This window comes from Hemitrygon akajei, chromosome 3 (genome assembly GCF_048418815.1).
Source record: "Hemitrygon akajei chromosome 3, sHemAka1.3, whole genome shotgun sequence".
NCBI lineage: Eukaryota > Metazoa > Chordata > Chondrichthyes > Myliobatiformes > Dasyatidae > Hemitrygon > Hemitrygon akajei.
This window is the reverse complement of record NC_133126.1, coordinates 123,586,165-123,607,592: the sequence shown is the minus strand read 5'-3', so window position 1 is coordinate 123,607,592 and position 21,428 is coordinate 123,586,165. Positions and strand designations below refer to the sequence as shown.

The 21,428-nt window shown below is 40.9% G+C and overlaps 1 protein-coding gene across 2 annotated transcripts in view; it reads right to left on the bottom strand.

Annotated features, from left to right (window-relative positions):
• LOC140723699 (G-protein coupled receptor 55-like) overlaps positions 1 to 20,213 on the bottom strand; it is a 33,073-nt gene extending 12,860 nt beyond the window's left edge. The window contains exon 1 of one of the 2 annotated variants that reach the window (XM_073038258.1): positions 19,933 to 20,213. The gene's annotated coding sequence lies outside the window, so the exon portion shown is untranslated. Of the gene's footprint in view, positions 1 to 11,753; positions 11,802 to 19,932 lie in introns of those variants that run through there. The other variant, XM_073038265.1, reaches the window with a different exon arrangement.
• Between the last annotated feature and the right edge of the window lie 1,215 nt (positions 20,214 to 21,428).

Here is a 21,428-nt window from a genome sequence, read left to right as displayed (position 1 = left end):
CTCCAGCTCTCACTACCTCTCTGTACAGTTGAAACAATACATCCCTATTTCAAGCTGCAATCTCCTTGCAATGAAGACCAATGTGCCATTTGCCTTTCTAACTGCTTGCAGCACTAGCTGACTAACTTTTCTTAATTTGTGCATTTATCTTCACTTTTGTGATCAGCCCTTTCTTGTTTCAGAACCCATACGAGGTTGCCCTGCCATCAGCATTCATGTTAGCAATCTCTAAATCCAATGGATAATCTTCCACTATTTCCCTCCTTCCTATATAATCTTACCATCAAAAACAATTTTTCTTTGTTCACTCATTTAATATTCCAAAAGAAACATGGTTATGCCACCATTATTCTTGAACTCCTGAAAACAATTGCTCTTCATTCTGTGCCACAATCTCTCCTCATCCTATGCCATCTCTCTGTGCAAAAGCAAGAGTGGAGGGGGGAGGGTAGAGTCATTGAATGAATTATCTCATAGTGTCACTCAGCCACTCCTCCGAGTCTCCATTGGTATTCCAATGTCTAACCTCTTGTTTCCACCGCTTCCTGTGGAACCTGCCTTTCCTCTGTTCCTGGTTCGAGTCGTGAGCCTGCTGTCCGCAGCTCCTGGTTGAGCAGGTGCCAGTGACCTCCGTATCAGAGAGAGCCTGCTGTTCCTCTGTAACTGGGCCCAGCCCTTCCTGGGCGCATCATGACAAGAAGTGAATAGGAAAAGATGAATTCAACTTTGAAGGTGGAAGGATTAATTCATAAGAATGTAAAAAAGGAAAGTCATTATTGGCTTCATGAGTAATACACTGTATTTCTAGAAATGAGAAGTGTTTACTTGACTGTTGGAACTATAGATAATGCATTAAGAATGAAAAATTAAAAATGGTGGAAATATTTAGCAGGTCCATAATAAGAGAAACAGTTGACATTTTCATCAGAACTAGCTTCTTGGATCCAGTTCTGCCTGATGTTGTGTTCCTCCCATTTCAAATCTTCTAAAATGTTCCTCAAGGCTCAGTGTCAATTCCATCCAGTCTATGTATTGCTTCATTCTTAATGTTCCCTTTCTAATGTTTGTAATGTCATGACCATCTAATTCTGTACACACCTCCTGCCTCTCTCTAATCAGTCCATCTTGTGTCCCTCGTAACACTGATGTGTTTGAATGCACTGTCTTCCTTCAAGGTACCCTCTGTCTTGATACTCTACCTTCATCTAGTTCATTTTGTCCGCAACTTTGCTGTTTCCTTTTGGCTCATCTAACAGAGACAACACATCAGTTTCTGTAAATTCTCTTCCAATATCCTTACCAATACCTGCTTGGCCCCTTCACATTAATCCGTTGCATGTTGCTCATATGAAAGCATTGCATAGACTTTCACATACATATTGCTGATGCCCAGCTATAGCATTCCTCTCTCCTCTGATGAATGACAATTACTGCTTGTGCTCATCTGCAGTCCTGAAAGATTTCGAAGGGAGCAATAATGGTTACTGGGAAACATGGAAAGCACGGGAAGCGACAGTAGATCACTGGGATTGTAGCAGTCATAAAAAGAGGTACTGGTTAGGTGGATAATTGATTCATTGAAATTTGTCCCGTGATTAGCCTAGTGATAGATAAGTGGATTGCTGAGGGCGTGGCTCATTGGGCTGGGAGAGTCTGTTCTGCATTCCATCTTGAAATAAATAAACAATCTACTAAATAGATAAATTTATGAGACCATAAGAGATAGGAGCATAATTAGGCCATTAGGCCCATTGAGTCTGTTCTGCTAGTTTATCATGACTGATCCATTTTCCCTTTCAACCCCATTCTGCCTTCACTCAGTAACCTTTCATGGCAGCTAATCAAGAACATATTAACCTCTGCCTTAAATACACCCAATCACTTGGCCTCCATAGGCACCCGTGGCAATGAATTCCAGATTCACCACCTAAAGAATTTCCTCCTCATCTCCATTCTAAATGGGTGTCCCTCTATCCTGAGGCTGCACCCTCTGGTCCTAGGTTTCCCCCATTGTAGGAACCATCCTCTCCACATCCACTTTATCTAGGCATTTTAACATCTGATAGGTTTGAATGAGAATAACCCTTTCATTCCCAGGATCATTCTCGTGAAGGTCCACTCAGCTCTCTCCAATGTCGGCACATCCTTTCTTAGATAAGGGACCAGAACTGCTGACAATACTCCAAGTGAGGTCTCACCAGTGCCTCAGCATTACATCTTTGTTTTTATGTTTTAGACATCCCAAAAATAATGCTAACATGGCATTTGTCTTCCTCATCACCCGCTCAACCTACAAGTTAACCTTTAGGGAATCTTGCACAAAGACTCCCAACTCCCTTTGCACCTTGATTTTTGATTTTTCTGGCTGTTTAGAAAATGATCTGCACTTTTGTTCCTTCATGCATGACCATATACCCCTTGACACTGTATTTCATCTGCCACTTTTTTGTCCATTCTCCTAATCTGTCTAAGTCCTTCTGTAGTCTCTCTGATTCCTCAACACCACCTTCCATCTTTGTATCATCCTCAAACTTTTCCACAAAGCCATCAATTTTGTCATCCAATCATTGGCATATAAAGTAAAAAGAAGTGATCCCAACATCAAGCCCTGTGAAACACCGCTAGTCACTAGCAGCCAAACAGAAAAGGCTCCCTTTATTTCCAGCCAATCAACTGATGTGCTATCCATGTTATTATCTTTCCTGTAATACCATGGCTTCTTATTTTGTTAAGTAGCCTTATGCGCAGCACCTTGTCAAAGGCCTTCTGAAAATCCAAGTTAGCAATATCCACTAACTCTCCTTTCTCTATCCTGCCTGTTATTTCATCAAAGAATTCCAATGGATTTGTCTGGCAAGGTTTTCACTTAAGAAAACCATGCCAACCTTTATGATGTGCCTCCAAGTATCCTACGAGCTCATCCTTAACCATCAGTTCTAACATCTTCCCAGCCACTGAGGTCAGGCTAGTTAGTCTATAATTCCCTTTCTTCTGCCTCTTTTCCTTCTTGAAGAATCTTTTGGAACCATGCCAGAATCTAGTGATTCTTGTAAGAACATCATTAATACTTCCATTATTTCATCAGCTGCCTCTTTCAGAACTCTGGGGTGTATGCTATCTGGTCCAGGTGACTTATCTTTCAAACCTTTAGCAATTGCACTTACTTCTGCCCCCTGACACTCTTGAGCTTCCAGCGTACTGCTAGTTTCTTCCACGGTGAAGACAGATGCAAAATGCTTCAGTTTGTCCACCATATCCTTGCCCCCATTACTCCCTCTCCAGCATCGTTTTTCTGTTAACTGAAAAAAACTTCTGGCATCCTCTGATATTATTGGCTAGCTTTCCTTCATATTACATCTTTTTGCTGCTTATGTTTTTTTAGTTACCTTCTATTTGTTTTTAAAAGTTTCCCACTATTCTAACTTCCCACTAATCTTTGTTCTATTACATGTCCACTAATTTTTGTTCTATTACATGCCCTCTTTTTTGCTTTTATGTTGGCTTTGAATTGTCCTGTCAGTCATGGTTGCATCAACCTGCCTTTAGAATGCTACTTTCTTTTGGAATCTATCTAGCCTGTGCCTTCCAAATTGCCCCAAAAGCTCCAGCATTTGTTGTTCTGCCATCATCCCTGCTAGTGTCCAATCAACTTTGGCCAGCTCCTCTCTCATTCTCTATTTCTCTTTGCTCTACTATAATACTGATACAACTGACTTTATCTTCTCCCTCTCAAATTGCAGGGTGAATTCTATCATATTATGATCACTGTTTCCTAACGGTTCCTTTACCTTAAGCTCCCTCATCAAATGTGGTTGATTGTACAACATCCAATCCAGAACTGCCTTTCCTCTAGTGGGCTCAACTATGAGCTGCTCTAAAACCCATCCAGTAGGCATTCTACAAATTCCCTCTCTTGGGCTCCAGTACCAGATCTTCCAATCTACCTGCATATTTAAATCGCCCATGATCATTGTAACATTGCCTTTCTGATATGCTTTTTCTATCTCCCATTGTAATTTGTAGACCACATGGGGGCTACTGTTCAGGGGGCTCTATACAACTCCCATCAGAGTCTTTTTTTACTCTTGCAGTTTCTTACCTCTACCCACAAGGATACTACATCTTCCAATCCTGCTTCTAAGGATTTGATTTCTTCCATCATATTTGGTTCTTTCAGCATATTTCCAAGTAATACAATATGTAAGCTGAGTGCTAACCTCATAAATAAAGCCCCAGCTCCTGTGTGAGGAACACTACCTTTCCAAGTTAACCTTAAATCACAAGTTATACCAAGCATAAAAGCTTAAGTTTATTTGGTATAATTCAATGCTAAAGATACCAGGTTGTATTTTTAAAAATCTATGAAAATGTGCTATTTCCAATATAGACCAAGTCGATACTAAATTTAGTCTTACACAAAGTGAAAAGCCTACATAGTAACAAATTTGTGAACATCACCAAATAACATACTTATTTCACTAGTTCAAGCATCGCTTAAGTTAATATCACAGCCGGACATTCAGAAAATTCAGAGTGGGAAATGGTGCAGTGTTGATGTTCAAAATTATCGTGAATGTTTGTGACATACTGACTGTTATTATGGACAATTAAATAACTGTGCAAATACGTGAGTTAGGCATCACTCTATGACAAAATATGACTTACAAAAATAGAAAATCTGATTAGTACCTGGCCGTCCTGCCAAGGCATGTTGTTTGGCAACAAATCGACTTCGACACAGGTAACAGTTATTGAAACAATGGCTTGCTATCTCTGTTCCTTTCTCTTGGTGATTATTCACATACCCATGCGTAGATTTCATGGGTTTTGCTGTAGGAAACAGTTTGACATCAAACTGTGCTTCCCACAGCAGAGAAAACTCTGTAATGGCCACTATTTAAGAGATAGTCGTGATATTTAATTTCCAACTCAGCAAAAAGATCCTAATTATAAATAATAACAGCAAAAGGTAATGTGGACAAAAGAACCACTCAAATCTGCTCCATTTTTCTGCAAGTTCATGGCTCTGTGTTACGGTTTGTCTGTTTCCTCCCAATCCCACTTTCCCTCTGGTTCCCTTGGTATCCAAAAATCTATCTGTCTCAATTTGGATAAGGGTAAGTGGCAGAAAATTAAAGCTCTCTGTAAAGATTTTCTTTCTCATTAAGATCCTTGGCTTCAGATTTCTCAGTCAGGACTAAAGGTGTTAGGGCATCCAACAAAGAGTTTATAATGCTTCCTTGAGATTGCTTCCCGTTCTAAATTCCAGTAAGCAGAAGTCAACCTTTAAAAATCCACCTAGGATGCATTAACTCTTAAATCAGTCTGCTGAAGCTACATTGCACCAACTACAATTTAACCACATCCCTTCTGATAAGGAAACCATTATTGCTTACATACCTCCAAAAGAATTGTCACCGAAGCCCTATGCAATCTCAGCAAGACTTCCTTCAGGTTGAACTCCGACCCTCTTGGAATAAAGGTCAATATGCCAAAGGCCTTTTTAATTGCTTTCTGCATATTTGCTTTCTGCATATCATAAACTGGTGCAGCAGGTTTTGTCTGTCCTTCAAACTTCAGGTAATGTTTTTCTGTTTTAATGCCATAGAGCAAGCTGCTCAGAGAATAGTTATACACTGTTATCTGTTTTATTGGTACCTGTGAGGAATGATCTACTTACATTTTCAATTGACCTCATTCATTAAAAGTTAGCAATGTTAAAAAGAAAATGACTGCAATATGCACAGTATTTAACTGATGAGGCTGTGCTTTGCAGCCATTTTCTTGTAAAAACAAATACAGCTTGCATGCTTTTTCTAACCACTTCCCTTTACGGCTGATCAACAAATCAGAGTATTTTTAAATATCTTGTAGTTGCACGTCATTGAGTCATAATGAAACAGATGAAATCAATCATCAGAAAAAAAGGGTGGTTAAGGTTTATTCATTAATACATCTCTTACCCTCAAATAACACAATCAGAAACTCCCCGACAAAAACATGTACAGGAATTAACCATTTTAATCCATCGCTTTATCTCTCCTTGTATTTACTTTAAAGCATAAAAAATTGAGTCATATTTATCAGGGAACTAATAGAACTCAATAACATAGGATATCTGTTGGACATAAGTACAGACATTTGATTGAACAAAAAACATGTGGATAATAATGAGATGTGAGAGATAAAGAAAAAATGCAAGCAAATGGGACCAGTTCAGACAGGCAGCTTGGTTAGCAGAGATGAGTTGGGTGCAAGGACCAGTTTTCCATACTATGAACCTGTGAGGGGCCCAAGACTGAGCTAGTACTTTTTTAGAACCTGAAATTTATGGACACATTTTATTTAATAATTACTTTGTTCAGAGAGAACCAATTACGTACATTATACATCGACTCTCTGAGTAATTTCTGGATCTCTAAACATCAACTGAAATTAAGTGAATTTCTCTGATTTAGGCTCTCAGTTTTTAAAGTGGAAATGTTTCTTCTAACCACTGTCACTGCTGGAACCAAAGAACAGAAGAAACAGACAGCAGAAGCAGGGTAGTCAGGCCCTCAAGCCTGCTCCACAATTCAACAAAGCTATTGCTGATCCAACTTATCTGTGTTCTTCCCATTCCACTTGACTTCCTTGTAGATCAAATCTCCACCTTGAGGCAAATGGCATTTATGAATTACCACCTCTGTAATGATGTGAGGGTTTATGAAGTTCAATTCACTTGGCCTCATCTCTTTCAGTAGAGCTAACCAGGTAACGTCAGTGGTTGGAGCATGGCATGTAGTGGGTGGTGTTTGTTACCATTACCTTTGTAAATCAGCCTCCTGGTGCCCTTTTACCCCCAATAGGTGGTGATAATATCAATGCTCCCAAAGGATCTTTAGGGGATATTCCTCCTTTTTCTTCTTCAGTCGCTTCTAAAAAATAAAGGTCTTACTCTTGTATGATCCTTTTCTAAACCTGGTTATGTTTGGGGTCCTACAGAAACATTAATTCTTCTATACTTCAAAAGTAAACACTAACTACATAGTGTTCGCCAAATGTTGCTCTGGGACCTCCAAACAAAAGCCTTCAGTTCTATTCAACACAATGCTCTTCCTACTCATTCCCAGGAAACACCACAAACAACTAAGGGTCCTACCTAAACTGGTTGAGGGTGGGAGATGATTTCTTGCTGTTCAGACTTGCATTCCTGTGTTTGTTAGATGCAGATATACGGCCCAACATGACGTGAGAAGATAATATTACAGGATTTCTGCATATCCTTCACACATTCATCATACAAAGCAGACTGGTAGTTTTGCTTTTTGTAATGTTGATTTCCTATTATTCAACCTACTATCTTAGCAAACCCAACTAAACATAATGAGAACTCTGATGCAAGTTAGTTTGTTTAATGAAAGAAAGGTGAAAATAAGTGATTAATCTGAAATTTCCTGGAGGCAACTTGATTGATTGGATGGCAATAATTGTCATCAATGGATTGATATTCTCTGACAGATTTCATTGCAAAATATACAGACAGATGCATGTCAAAATCCAGGTGTCTCAAACGAAGTGTCTATTTTATTTTAAGATTCTTTACTGGCTGTCTCTAGTACATACCACATCAAGCAACATTTAATTAAAGGAAATTCTTAAAGGAAATTATGACCTTAGAAACAAAAATTATTGTTCATAGCTAATATAAGCTACGTCATTGTCAGTTCACGGATGGTGTATAAAAGGAATGCATATAGAAAACTGCTCCCCTTTTTCATAATGGAACCTGGTTTAACATATTCACAGATATTTCAAATTTACCTAAGTCTCCAACTTTCACAGGATTTTTGTGGTGGTACTACTGTTAATATGAGGTAAAACTGTAGATTCACCAGGTAACCTAGAGTATCAGTTATCACTGCACTTAATATCTTCCATCTTGACAGGCATACTCTGACTCCTCGTGAGCAACAGTTGAAACCACTTTAGAAACATCTTCAATCTCACAGTCCTTTCTTTCTATTCTCTCATGTAACATATGCTAGGGTTTAGTAGACAACATGGACTTCACCGAATTTCTTTCCAATTTCTGAAAATTATTTCCTAGATGCCTTAATGTCCAAAGTCTCATCTCATCGTCTCTGACCTGCCAAATGGGCTCAAGAAACAAATTCTGTTATGTAGGCTAAACTTCGTCTCTTTGCAGCTTGAGTCATGATAATTTTTTTAAATGACTTCTCTGCTTTTCCTTCTAATTGGGTTAAATGAGACTCAGCTGCATTGTAACTCTTTAACTGATTAAAATTCAGTTGATATATATCCCTGTTGTGGAGCGTGCACTGTAGTTTTGTTCTCTTGTTCAGGAGAAATATTAAGTACTACTTAGTAATAGGAGTACTTGGCCAATGATTTTCAATTGACTTTCCATTATTTGCTTTTTTTACAATATGACTGACATTTAAATTTCCCCAGATGAAGCTGTGGGATAAGAAGAAATCTATATTTTATCCCTTTATTCCATATGAATAACCAAAACTGAAATGATCTAAACTGTAGAATATTACACGAAAGGACTTCTTTACAAGGTCATTGAGTCATAGAATACTGCAAAATGAAAACTGGCCCTTCAGCTCAATTGCCCACACCAATCAAGATTCCCATCTAAACAAATCACATTTGCTTGCTTTAGGCCCATATTCTTCAAAATCTTTACTCTCCATGTAACTGACCAAATGTCGTTTCAAGATTGTTATTATACCTCCTTCAAACACTTTCTTTAGCAGTTCTCTCCATTTGTGCAACACCTTTCATGAAGCAATTGTCCTTCAGGTCTCATTTAACTCTTTCCCCTCTCACCTTAAACCTATGGCCCCAAGTGTTTGATTCACTTGCCTTGTGAAAAAGACTTGAGGGCCACTCATAACTTTATACAACTCTTTAAGGTCATCCCTCAGTCTCCTACATTCCAGATCAAAATCCTAGACTTCCAACCTTCTCCTATAACTCAGGATGTTGAGTCCCAGCAATGTTCCTGTAAATCTTCTTTACGCTCCTCCCAACATAGTGGTGTTTTTTCTGTAAAAGGGTAACCAAATTTATACACAATACTCGTGTGTGGGATCACCAACTGCAGCATAGCATCCCAGCTCCTGTACTCAATGACCTAACTGATAAAGCCAAGTGCCCCTTCTTTGCCATCCTGTCTGAAGATAACACCATTATTAGGGAACGTGTTTGGCATGTGTTCTGTGGTAAATCTGAACTCCATATGCTCTCTAGCCAGCTTGAATGGGATTCAATAGTACTTGCAGGTTTTCTATTCTTTTTTCACAATAATTAATAAAGAACTATCTGATTCATCACCTGTATGGCTGCTGTGATGATGTTTTAAGAGCTTTGGTTTCGTAATCCTGACATACTATATGACTATTAGCTAGATCATCTGCGTCTGTGACTTCAAGCTAATAAATCATTTAGCCATTGCCTTAATTTTTACTGTGCCCAATATATCTCTGAGGGATTCCTCCACAGACGTCCTTCCCAAATCCTTTAGTATCACTGCCACATGGTGGACAGGCTGCAGTAGTAATAAAATTGTATTTACTACATTAGCAACCCAACTTCTGGACCACTTATCCAGAGATGCAAGTTTGAATAGCAACTGAGGAATTTAAATTTAGATCATTAAGTAATTATGGCAACTCTTATTTATAGACAACATGAAGCTACAGAATAAAATTCCATTTTGGTCATCGATGTCACTCAAGGGAGGTAATCTGCCCCTTATGAATAAAGTTTACTTTGATATAATATAACTTCACATGTGCATTGAAACATCAAAACATAAAGTGAAATGCATTGTTTGCATCAATTACTAACGCACCCTGAATATGTTCTGGGAGCAGTCCGCAAATGTCACCAGGCTTCTGGTACCTACAGAGCATGTCTACAGATCGCTAGCTCTAACCTGTGGGAGTAAACAGGAGCATTCAAGGGAAACCAACATGGACACAGGAAGAACATAAACTCCTGGCAGAGAGCAGCAGGTATTGAACCCAAATCTTCTCATCACTTGCACTGTAAAGCAAAATGCTAACCATTGCACCACTGGGTTGCACATTTTCAATAAACGCAAGAATATGATGAAATGATTGGATATCTTCATTCAAGCCTGTTTGAAACTGTTCAACCTTTTAATAATTATTTACTTGGTTGCTAATGAGTACCTGGAAATTTGATACATCTGTGCCAGCTTTTAATGTGTAAAGAGCACTGTAAAAATAATGTTGCATTTATGTGCTAGAGGTATAGTCATACTGTCTGTGCCCAATGTCTGTTCTGACTGTTGAGACACCAATCCTGCACAAATCCCACTACATTAAGAAACCTACTAAATTTGAAAACCCTAGATAAAGTGGATGTGGAGGGAATGCTTCTAATAGTGGGAGAGTCTAGGACTAGAGGGCACAGCTCAGAATACAAGGACAACCCTGTAGAACAGAGATGAGGAAGAATTTATTTAGCCAGAGGGTGGTGAATCTGTGGAAAAGATGGTTGTGAAGGCCAAGTCAATGGGTATATTTCAAATGGAGGTTGATAGGTTCTTGATTAGTAAAGGTATCAAAGTTTATGGGGAGAAGTTAAAAGAATGGAGTTGAGCAGGGAAGTAAAATAAATCAGGCATGATCAAAAGGCAGAGCAGACTTGATTGGCTGAATGGCCTAACTCTGCTCTTACGGTCTTTAGGGAGGTCATTTATGGGTCCTTGACAATCAGATCAGCAGAAAAGTGGTCTTTCACAGAGGATGTTAAAGACTTTATAACCGCAGTTTTGTAACTCTCATTGATTTAAATTGGTTAGTATACTACAGATGGGGTTAGAATCCTCCAAGTGAGTCATATATAAAGTTAAAAACTTGCTGGGAAAAGTCAATGGGTCTTTTAAATGAACTTTTAATGCTAACAGTGAGCAGTCAGATACACAGACATGATTCAAACACAAAAAACCACAGACACTGGTATTTGGAGCAACACACAAAAATGCTGGAGGAACTCTGCAGTTCAGGCAGAGTTAAATGCAACTTTAATTTTCCATTTTATGCCATGTGCAATATTATAACTATGATTTGGTGAAATAGAAATTGCTTGCACCAATACTTACTGTCGTCTACATTTTCTTAGATCCACCCATACTGATAGTAATCTTATTTTATGTGCCAAGATGATTTACCACAATTTCCTGAAGTCTTCCCTTATTAATTGCCACCCATCCCACTCAATTTCCTTTCCTTTTCTGTCTTTCCATTCCAGATGTTGAATTTTTGAAATATTTAATTCCCAGCTTTGGTTACACTGCAGTTACACTTCTGTAATGGCAATCAGTTCAAGTCTATTTAGTACTATTGGGCAATTAGTGCCTTGTTATGCTTGAAAGATACATTTAGATATACCTTTTAATTTGGCCTTTTAACATTTTTTTCCATTCCCCAACCTTATTTGATGCTTGCGGTTATTTCAGCTGCCTAATTACTTTGCTTGCCACATTTCAAGCCCCCACACAGCATTGTTTCTCTTCCTCCTCTGATCTTCATTCCCTGCCAAAGTAGTTTAAACCTACAAAAGCACTAGCAAACTATCCTCTGAGGGTGTTGCTTCCCTTTCCCATTGAGGAGCAACCTGCTCAGTCACACAGTCCAGGGACCACACCAAAGTCTCTCCTGCACCATTCCTCCAGCCACACGTTCTTTAGCTCTGTCCTCCCATTTCCGTACCTGTCAACGTGCAGCTCCGAGACGGCTTCCTGTGAGGCACCGCTTGTTAACCACTCCACTTCCTAAATCCGCCTGTAGGTTCTCACCTCTGATGCACAGTGGAGAATGTGCCAAAAAGCAATTCTTATTGGAGAACCACTTATGAGTGAAACCCAGTTTCTAAGCAAGGGTCTGTCGATTTACATCCAAGTCATGAATGTGTATTACAAGCATCACAGGTCCCAGCACCAGTCCTTGTGGGTATATCACTGGGCACAGATTTCCAAGGAGAAGATCGTCCACTGACCGTCTGTCAAAGGGATTTACTATGATGGTCTATACTGAAAATCCTGCTTGTATTGCGACAGTAGGATAGCCCACCTGTACGTCCTTAATAACCCCAACATGCTAATAGCACACCTTTGCCAAAAGGCCAGAACAATAGCTTGTGATCAATAGCTATCAGAAATGGAATATCCAATACCTGGGCACGTTGCCTTTTTCTTTAGTTTGGTGGCATGTAAGCAAATAGTGCTTCACGGTCAGCATCATGGCCAATCGCTGACCTAACTCCTCAGTCGAGAGCAACACAAACAACCTTTACTACTTAGTGTTGTGCAGCACAGAAAAAACTGCTGAGCATAAACCTGTGTATCTTCATTGTTGCTTTACCTTCTACAACAGTTTATTATTAATTAGTAAATAACGGTGACACAGTAACATGCAAAAGTCAGATAGATATTTGAATGGTATTAAATAGTTCTTTGAAACAAGCCGTGTTTAATAACTTTAAGCTTTTCTATCTGTGATGAAGGCTTCAGAGTGATCTTTTAGCAGTTAGAATGCCATCCTAATTACACAAACCTGTGGGAAATAGGATTAGTATAGCTGAGTGTAATAGTATGGATACAGAGGGCTGAATGGCCTGTTTCTGTGCAATACAACTCTATGACACTATGATTCTAACACTAGGTCCCTTATAGGTTATAACCTACTAAAAGACAGGAAGTAGCTGGAAATAACATACCAGGATGCTGCTTGAGTATTCCCAACACTTCTTCTGTTTTATTTCAGATATGCAGCATCTGCAGGCTTCTGTTTTCGAATTTTTGATTGTTACTTAAAGCGATGATTTTACCTGACACACTAGCTTAGCATATAAATTAGCATACAAGTACCATGTGGGATGCAGGCCAATAGAAGGCATTCTCTGGTATACCAATATACTTGACTGCAAACAGTAAATGCCAGCTATGTCACTGGAAGCTGCAGGAGCTGGGAGGGAGACAGATCACAGTGTGACAGTGAGAGGGACTCTGAATGGTGAATAGGTTCGGTGTCACTGGAAGAGCAGACCAGCTGGGAGGGAGACAGATCACAGTGTGACAGTGAGAGGGACTCTGAATGGTGAATAGGTTCGGTGCCACTGGAAGAGCAGACCAGCTGGGAGGGAGACAGATCACAGTGTGACAGTGAGAGGGACTCTGAATGGTGAATAGGTTCGGTGCCACTGGAAGAGCAGACCAGCTGGGAGGGAGACAGATCACAGTGTGACAGTGAGAGGGACTCTGAATGGTGAATAGGTTCGGTGCCACTGGAAGAGCAGACCAGCTGGGAGGGAGACAGATCACAGTGTGACAGTGAGAGGGACTCTGATTGGTGAATAGGTTCGGTGTCACTGGAAGAGCAGACCAGCTGAAATGGAACCGTGCTGAAAGACAGACTGAGGAACATGAGTTCTTTTTACACACGACCCCACTAGCAAGACTGGCATTTCAGGTGGTTAAGGTACTCTTGGGGGGGTGAATGTTCCAGGATTTAGACCCAGTGAAGGAGGGGGGAATGTACTTCCAAGCCAGCTTGATGTCTGACTTGAAGGAAAATTGCAGCCTCCACCTTTGCCCTTCCTGCAGGTTTGTAGGCTTGAATGATGAGGCTGAAAAGGTTTTGGTGAGTTGCTGAGGGTTTTGGTAGATGGTACATACCGTGCGTTGGTGAAGGAGAAACAATTAATGTTTAGGGTGCTGTATTAAATGTTAATTAAATGGATTACTTCACCCTGAATCTCATCCAGTTTCTTCAGTGTTATTGCAGCAGCTCTGATTCAGGCAAGTAGAGCAGAGCTTTGGGGTGTCAGGTGGTGAATCAATCACCACAGATTACATAGCCTTGTAGCCACAGGGTTTCTGTGCTGGTTTAGTTAAGTTTCTGTTCTATAGTTTCCCAAAGGGCAATGAGGTATTTGGCCAACGGCATGCCATTTAACAATTGTAATAGTTGATAAGATTTGCATTTCAGAGTTGGCAGTTGCCTTGCACAGCATGACCATGACCAATCGTATATCAGCTCTGCCTGATGCAGGTCAGAATGGCTTCCTTACAGAAAAAAGGCAAAAGGAACGGAACAAAGCCTATCATCATTGAACAGCTCAGCTTTATGGCAAAGGGAATGGTCTTGAGAGAGAAGCTTAAAATGGCTGTACTAAAGCAAAGCAACATAGGAGATCAGCCTCCAATCATTACAACCAATTTTTATTGTCTGAGATGTTTGTACAGACAATGCACAGTTCTCCCTTTGAACTTCACTGTCCTTGAATTAACCAGCTTACATCGGTACCACATAATCAAACGGCATCTTGATCTTAAGATCTGCGCTCTCGCTTCACCTTTGAAAGCAGTTCTTAGTTAATGTTTAGACTGAAGATATAATGAGGTCAGGTTGAATGGCCCCGAGAGAATCTAAAATGACAATCAGCCAACAGATTATTGGTAAGTAATTGCTGTTTAGGGATAGCACTTTCTACCACAGCTTCATCGTTTTGCTGAAGTATGAAAGCAGGCTGCTTGACCACTTCTTGGCCAAGTTAAAAATGTCCTACTTTTGGTAACAGTTCACATTAAAGCAATTTGCAGCATTAGTAAATAGCTGCCATTGTCCTGACTGTCCTGGAATAGTTTAACCATCTCACAAAGGCAGTCTCTGTCTGAACCCTCACTCTTAGTGAAATTCACAGACACTCAGCTACCATGGGACTTGTTAAACATTAAAATAATGTTACAAACTGAAAATTATCTTTAAAAATACTTCAAGCCATTGAAATATATTTAAATTGGATCGAATGAAAATCTTTAATTTGTTCCGGCATCTGATGTCTCCCATTCTTATTGATGGCACTGCTATCAATGGGCAAGGCTCATTGAAATTACTATTTTATGTTCATCATTCACAGACTATTACAGTGACAGCTGCTAGCTTGGAAACAAATTCTCTAGTTGGGAGAAAATATGGTTTTCCTAGTGAAACCTCTAAGGCAGAGGTCCCAATCTGAGGTCCGCAGACCCCTTAGTTGATGGTAAGGGTCCATGACGTAAGTGTTAGAAACCCCTCCTCCAAGGTAAATTAGATGACCTTGGCACATTTCTAGTTATTAAGCTATTCCAAAAGAAAGGAGTTTGGATTCAGCAAAGGAAGTTTAGAAATATGTTTTTGAATAAAGTAATAAACAATCCACAGCAGAGATCAGTTCTGAAAGAGAATGTTCTAAATCTGCATCTATGCAACAAATCTATTAATAGTTGCAGAGAAAATGCTGAAGTGCTTACTGATGTGGAGCATTCCCTTTTTTGAAAAGCCCGGAACAAGTAATGCGACAAGTTCCATGGAGTAGCCTGCACCTGCTACAAGTTTGTTAGAATCCGAAGGTGGATCAAGTACAAATGTGTCACAAGCCTAGGAGGAAGTCAAGTCAGATAAATCCGAGTATGACGAAATTAAGAGTGAGGCTGCCACAGAGAACGTGGACATGACAGGAGGGGAAAACGATGGTGGTGATGGTGATGTTGAGTTTATTGACGAGATTATATGGGTCGGCACAACATGGAGGGCTGAAGGGCCTGTACTGTGCTGTAGTGTTCTATGGTTCTATTCAAGCCAGAGGAAGACATTCTCTGCAGATATTCCAATATCCATGACTACTCAGATGCCTGGTACATCAGTGGAATCTGCAGAAAAATCAAAGTGTTTCTCTTACTTCTGCTGCACCGACCACTTTCAGCATTGACACGGGCAAATATTTCAGGGCTGGTGTTCTGCTAAACCAAAGGCCAATGTTCAGAACTAGCCCAGCTGCAGGCTTACCTTCTGGTAGATCTCAGTAAATTTTCTTTTATTTTAGTTAGATACTTCATTGATCCCAAAGGAAATTACAGTCTCACTATAGCATTACAAATGCACTGATATACAAATATTAGAAGAGACGTAGGAAAGGATTAAAAATAAATTACCTTAAATTGGAGGGGGTCATCACTTCCCCGGCTATAGGTTGACTCATTATAGAGCCTAATGGCCGAGGGTAAGAATAACCTCCTTGGACCTGTACAGTTGTCTTAGTCTATTACTAAAAGAGCTCCTTTGTTTAGCCAAGGAGTCATGCGGAGTTTGAGAAACATTGTCCAGAATTGCCAGGATTTTCAGTAGGGTCCATTGTTTTACCACGGCCTCCAGTGTGTCCAGTTTGACTCCTATAACAGAGCCAGCCTTTCCGATCAGTTTATTGAGCCTGTTGGCATCACCCGTGTTGATGCCATTGCCCTAGTGCACCACTGTATAGAAGATTGTACTGGCAACAGGAGACTGATAGAACATGTAGAAATTACCTTTATTTATAAAAAGAAAACAAGAAACACACACTGCAAGACTTCCTTTACATTCTTACTGTCATCTAGTCTAAAATTGATAGTTACATTCAAGTTAACACGTTCATATGTATCAGAGCCAATTATGTGATCTCTTCTCACAAAACGCCTCTCAAGTGTTTGTTGTGGGGCTGCTCCAAGGGAACCAGCCCCTCAGTGCTCAGTAGTTTCAGCTCTTCCACACAAAGTCTTTGCCCTGTCATACCCATGTCAATGTGTCCTTTGGCATAGAAATATGGAAAACCTACAGCTCGATACAGGCCCTTCGGCCCACAAAACTGTGCCGAACATGTCCTTACCTGAGAAATTACTTGGAGTTACCCACAGCCCTCTGGTTCTCTGAGCTCCATATACCTGTCCAAGTCTCTTAAAAGACCCTATCGTATCCGCCTCCACCATCGTCACCGGCAGCCCATCCACTCACTCACCTCTCTGCGTAAAAAACTTACCCCTGATATTTCCTCTATACCTACTTACAAGCACCTTAAAACTGTACCCTTTTGTGCTAGCCATTGCAGCCCTCGGAAAAAGCCTCTGACTATCCACACGATCAATACCTCTCATCATCTTATACACCTCTATCAGGTCACCTCTCATCTTCCGTCGCTCCAAGGAAAAAAGACCGAGTTCACTCAACCTATTCTCATAAGGCATGCTCCCCAATCCAGGCAACATCCTTGTAAATCTCCTCTGTGACCCTCTCCACAATTTCCACATCCTTCCTGTAGCAAGGCAACCAGAAGTGAGCAAAGTACTCCAAGTGGGATCTGACCAGGGTCCTATATAGCTGTAACATTACCTCTTGGCTCCTAAACTCAATCCCACAGTTGACGAAGGCCAATGCACCATACGCCTTCTTAACCGCAGAGTCAACCTGCTCAGCAGCTTTGAGTGTCCTATGGACTCGGACCCCAAGATCCCTCTGATCCTCCACACTGCCAAGAGTCTTACCATTAATGCTATATTCTGCCATCATATTTGACCTACCAAAATTAACCACCTCACACTTATCTGGGTTGAACTCCACCTGCCACTTCTCAGCCCATTTTTGCATCGTATCAATGTCCCTCTGTAACCCCTGACAGCCCTCCACACTATCCACAACACCCCCAACCTTTGTGTTATCAGCAAATTTACTAACCCATCCCTCCACTTCTTCATCCAGGTCATTTATAAAAATCACGAAGAGTAGGGATCCCAGAACAAATCCCTGAGGCACTCCACTGGTGACCGACCTCTATGCAGAATATGACCCGTCTACAACCACTCTTTGCCTTCTGTGGGCAAGCCAGTTCTGGATCCACAAAGCAATGTCCCCTTGGATCCCATGTCTCCTTACTTTCTCAACAAGCCTTGCATGGGGTACCTTATCAAATGCCTTGCTGAAATCCATATACACTACATCTACTGCTCTTCCTTCATCAATGTGTTTAGTCACATCTTCTAAAAATTCAATCATGCTTGTAAGGCACGACCTGTCTTTCACAAAGCCATTCCTCTCCAAATGTTCATAAGTCCTGCCTCTCAGTATTTTCTCCATGAACTTACCAACCTGCAATTTACCAGTCTGGAATGTGCCTGACACAAGGAGTACATAACAGGCAAAATCACCAACAAAGCTGATACTACTGAAATGGCTGCATGAACTCTTTCAGAGGTCAATAATCTTGCAGGGGCATGGATTCACACACACACACATTACTTCAGGCAAAGGACATTAGCGAACCAGAAATGTCGTTTTCAAAAAGACAAATTTTGTGATCTCTCATACACACCTCCATGAAGATGTGTGTGGAAAATTTCTTTTAAACAGAGACAGTGGTGGGTGTCTGGAATGTACTTTCGGGGGTGGAGACAGAGGCAGATACGACACAGGTGTTTACAGAGCCAATGAATCTTCAGAGAATGGAGATATGTGGACCAATTGCAGACAGAGGGGATTAGATTAATTAAGTGTAAATATATTAATTAGTTCAGCTCCACACTTTGGGTTTAAGGGCCTGTTCTTGCACTGTACTGCTCTATGTTCTAACATAATACCTAATTCCTGATCATGTAAATTATTCAGTCAGTATAACGAAACTCAAGATCATACCTTGAGATAATTAGATTAGGTCTCTGCATTACCAGTAATTTATCTATCATTCTCTGTTCCAGTCAAAGACAAACTGAGAAAACCAGCGGTAAGCTGAAAACTTGCTGAGAGAAATGCAGGGCATTACAGTGAGTGAGATCCAGGTTGGCAAATGGGGGGATATGTGAGAGGGAGGTGACTGGCAGAGCTATTTTGTTAAAGAGCGCAACACTTCCTACCACCGGACCTGTCCCTTTAATCCAATCCAGTCCACGTAGATGTTGCAGATACATTGACACAAAAAAAAACCAACAAACATGTTTAAATGGTGCAGGATCTTTAACATTGTGCTCATGGTAAGTAAGAAATGACGATGGAGATTAGACAAGATGAGTGAATTATTAACAAGGAAGCTAAGGAGCATCATTAATTTACACTCAAGGCCACTTTATTAAGTAGCCTTTGTGGCTTCTGCTGCTGTAGCCTATTCACTTTACACATGCACTCTTCTGTACACCACGGTTGTAACACGTGGCTATTTGAATTGCTGTCACCTTCCTGTCAGTCTGACCATTTTCCTCTGACTTCTCTCATTAACGATGCATTTTCGCTCACAGAACTGCTTCTGAGTAGATACTTTCTGTTTCTTAAACCACCCCCTGTAAACTTTAGAGACTGTCGTGCAGGAAATCAGCAGTTTCTGAGATAATCAAACTACCCCACCTGGCACCAACAATCATTCCATGGTCACAGTCACTTAGTTCACATTTCATTCCCCCCCCCCCATTCTGATGTTTGGTCTGAACCACAACTGACCCAACCCATAAAAGCATTGAGTTGCTGCCCTCTGATTGGCTGATTGGATACTCGCATTAACAGGCGGGTGTACAGGTGTACCTAATAAAGAGGCCATTGAGAGTAACTCTTTAGTTACGCAACTCTAGCTTATTTTCAGTACTGCCAAAACTTACTGCTTTTATTACCCGCTCTAGATGAACCTGGCCAGAGTTTGATTGGATGATTACTTCTGTAAGTCTTCAACGGTCCGTCCCCAGCATCACTGCTACCACTTCTCCTGTTTTTTTTATATATCTCCTAGACATTGCTTTGACTGTTTCAATTTCTTGCTTCAACCAGAAGTTCTGGTATCATCCAATAATTATTAGGGAGGTTATTTTCTCTTTTACCAGACAGTCTGTTGCACAGTATCCGAGGATATTTGTTCATACTGAAACATCCTTGTCTGCTTGTCAGTGCTCAGAGTTACTGAGCTCTACCCCCACACACATATGCTTAGCAAAATCAGAATTGGGTTAACTATCTGTGCCTTGTATGATGTGAAATTTGTTGTGTGCAGCAGCAATACAAAGACATAAAGTTACTACAAATTTAAAAATTAATAAATAGTGCAATAAAGAAAGGTATCACGGACCGTTCAGAAATCTGATGGCAGGTGACCAGTTGTTGCTGAATCTTCGTGAGTGGGTTTTTCAGGCTCCTATACCCACTCGCTGATGATAATAGCAAAACAGCACATGTCCCAGACGGTGAACGTCCTTAATGGTGTATGCTGCATTCTTGAGACTCTGCCTCTTGAAGATGTCATCTGTGGTGGCAGGGTTGTGTGCATGATGGAGCTGCTGGTGTTCCTTCATGATTCCACCAACTTCTTGGGCCCAGGATAGATCATATGATATGTTGACTGCCTGAATATTAAAGCTGCCCTCCCTTTCCAATGCTGACCCTTTGACGAAGACTGGCATGTGCTCTTCCGGTTTCCCTTCCTGAAATCCACAATCTTTGCTGACGTTGATTGTGAAGTCTTTGTTGCAGCACCACTCAAGCAGCTGATCTTTGTCACTCCTGCATGCCTCCTCATCCCCGTCAGACATCTTACCAACAATAGTGGGGGTGATCTGTAGATGTATAGATGGTGGCTGAGCAATTCTAGACAGTCATGAGCTACAGGGAGTAGAACAGTGTGCTAGCATGCTTCCTTGATGTGAATCTGTGTTGATTGTCAGCAAGAAGGCATTACTTCCGATCTGTACCGACTGAGTCTCCCAAAGAGGAAGTCGAGGATCTAGTTGCAGAAGGAGGTGCAGAATCCCAAGTTTAGAAGCTTAGTGATTAATACTGAGAGGATGATAGTATTGAAAGCCAAGCTGTAACCTTCAAGACCTGCAGTTGTCTAGGTGTTCCAAAGCAGGGTGAGGAGCCAGTGGGCTTGCATCCACTCAAGCAGCAGCTTCTGGACAGATTGCCAGGGGTCTGGGGTCTCGCTTGGCCAAGTGTTAATTCTAGTTCATACCAATCTCTCAAAGCACTTCATGGTAGTACTATAGATGTGAGCACCACTGAGCAATAGTCATTAAGGCAGCCCACCTTGCTTTCCTTGGGCACTGGCATGAAACAGGTGGGGACCTCGGACCACAGTAGCACGAGGTTGAAGACGTCCTTGAATGCTTCAGCCGACTGGGCAGCACAGGTTTTCACCTCATGGCCAGGTACAACTTCGGGGCCCAACTCCTTGTGAGGGTTCACTCTCTTGAAGGATGTTATGATATTGGCCTTCGGAATGGAGATTACAGAGTCACTTGATGCTGTGGAGATGGTGTGATGTTATTCTCCCTTTCAAAGTGGGCGTAAAAGGTGTTGAGCTCAGATGTCCTGTAATCGATCAGTTGACTACGCTTCACCGTGCTGTCTTTGTTCTGCAGGGAGATCACGAATTGGATGGTAGATGATGAGTGCGGTCACGATGGGCTGAAGTGCCTGTTTCCATGTTGTATCATTCTATGACTATCTACCTCCATGCTAATAAGCTTTTTGTACCTAATTATAATTCAAAAATTGATGGCAGCAGAGAAACAATAGTTCTTATCTCCTAATTCTCTAATCACGTTAGGTTGTGCGACTTCACTGAGC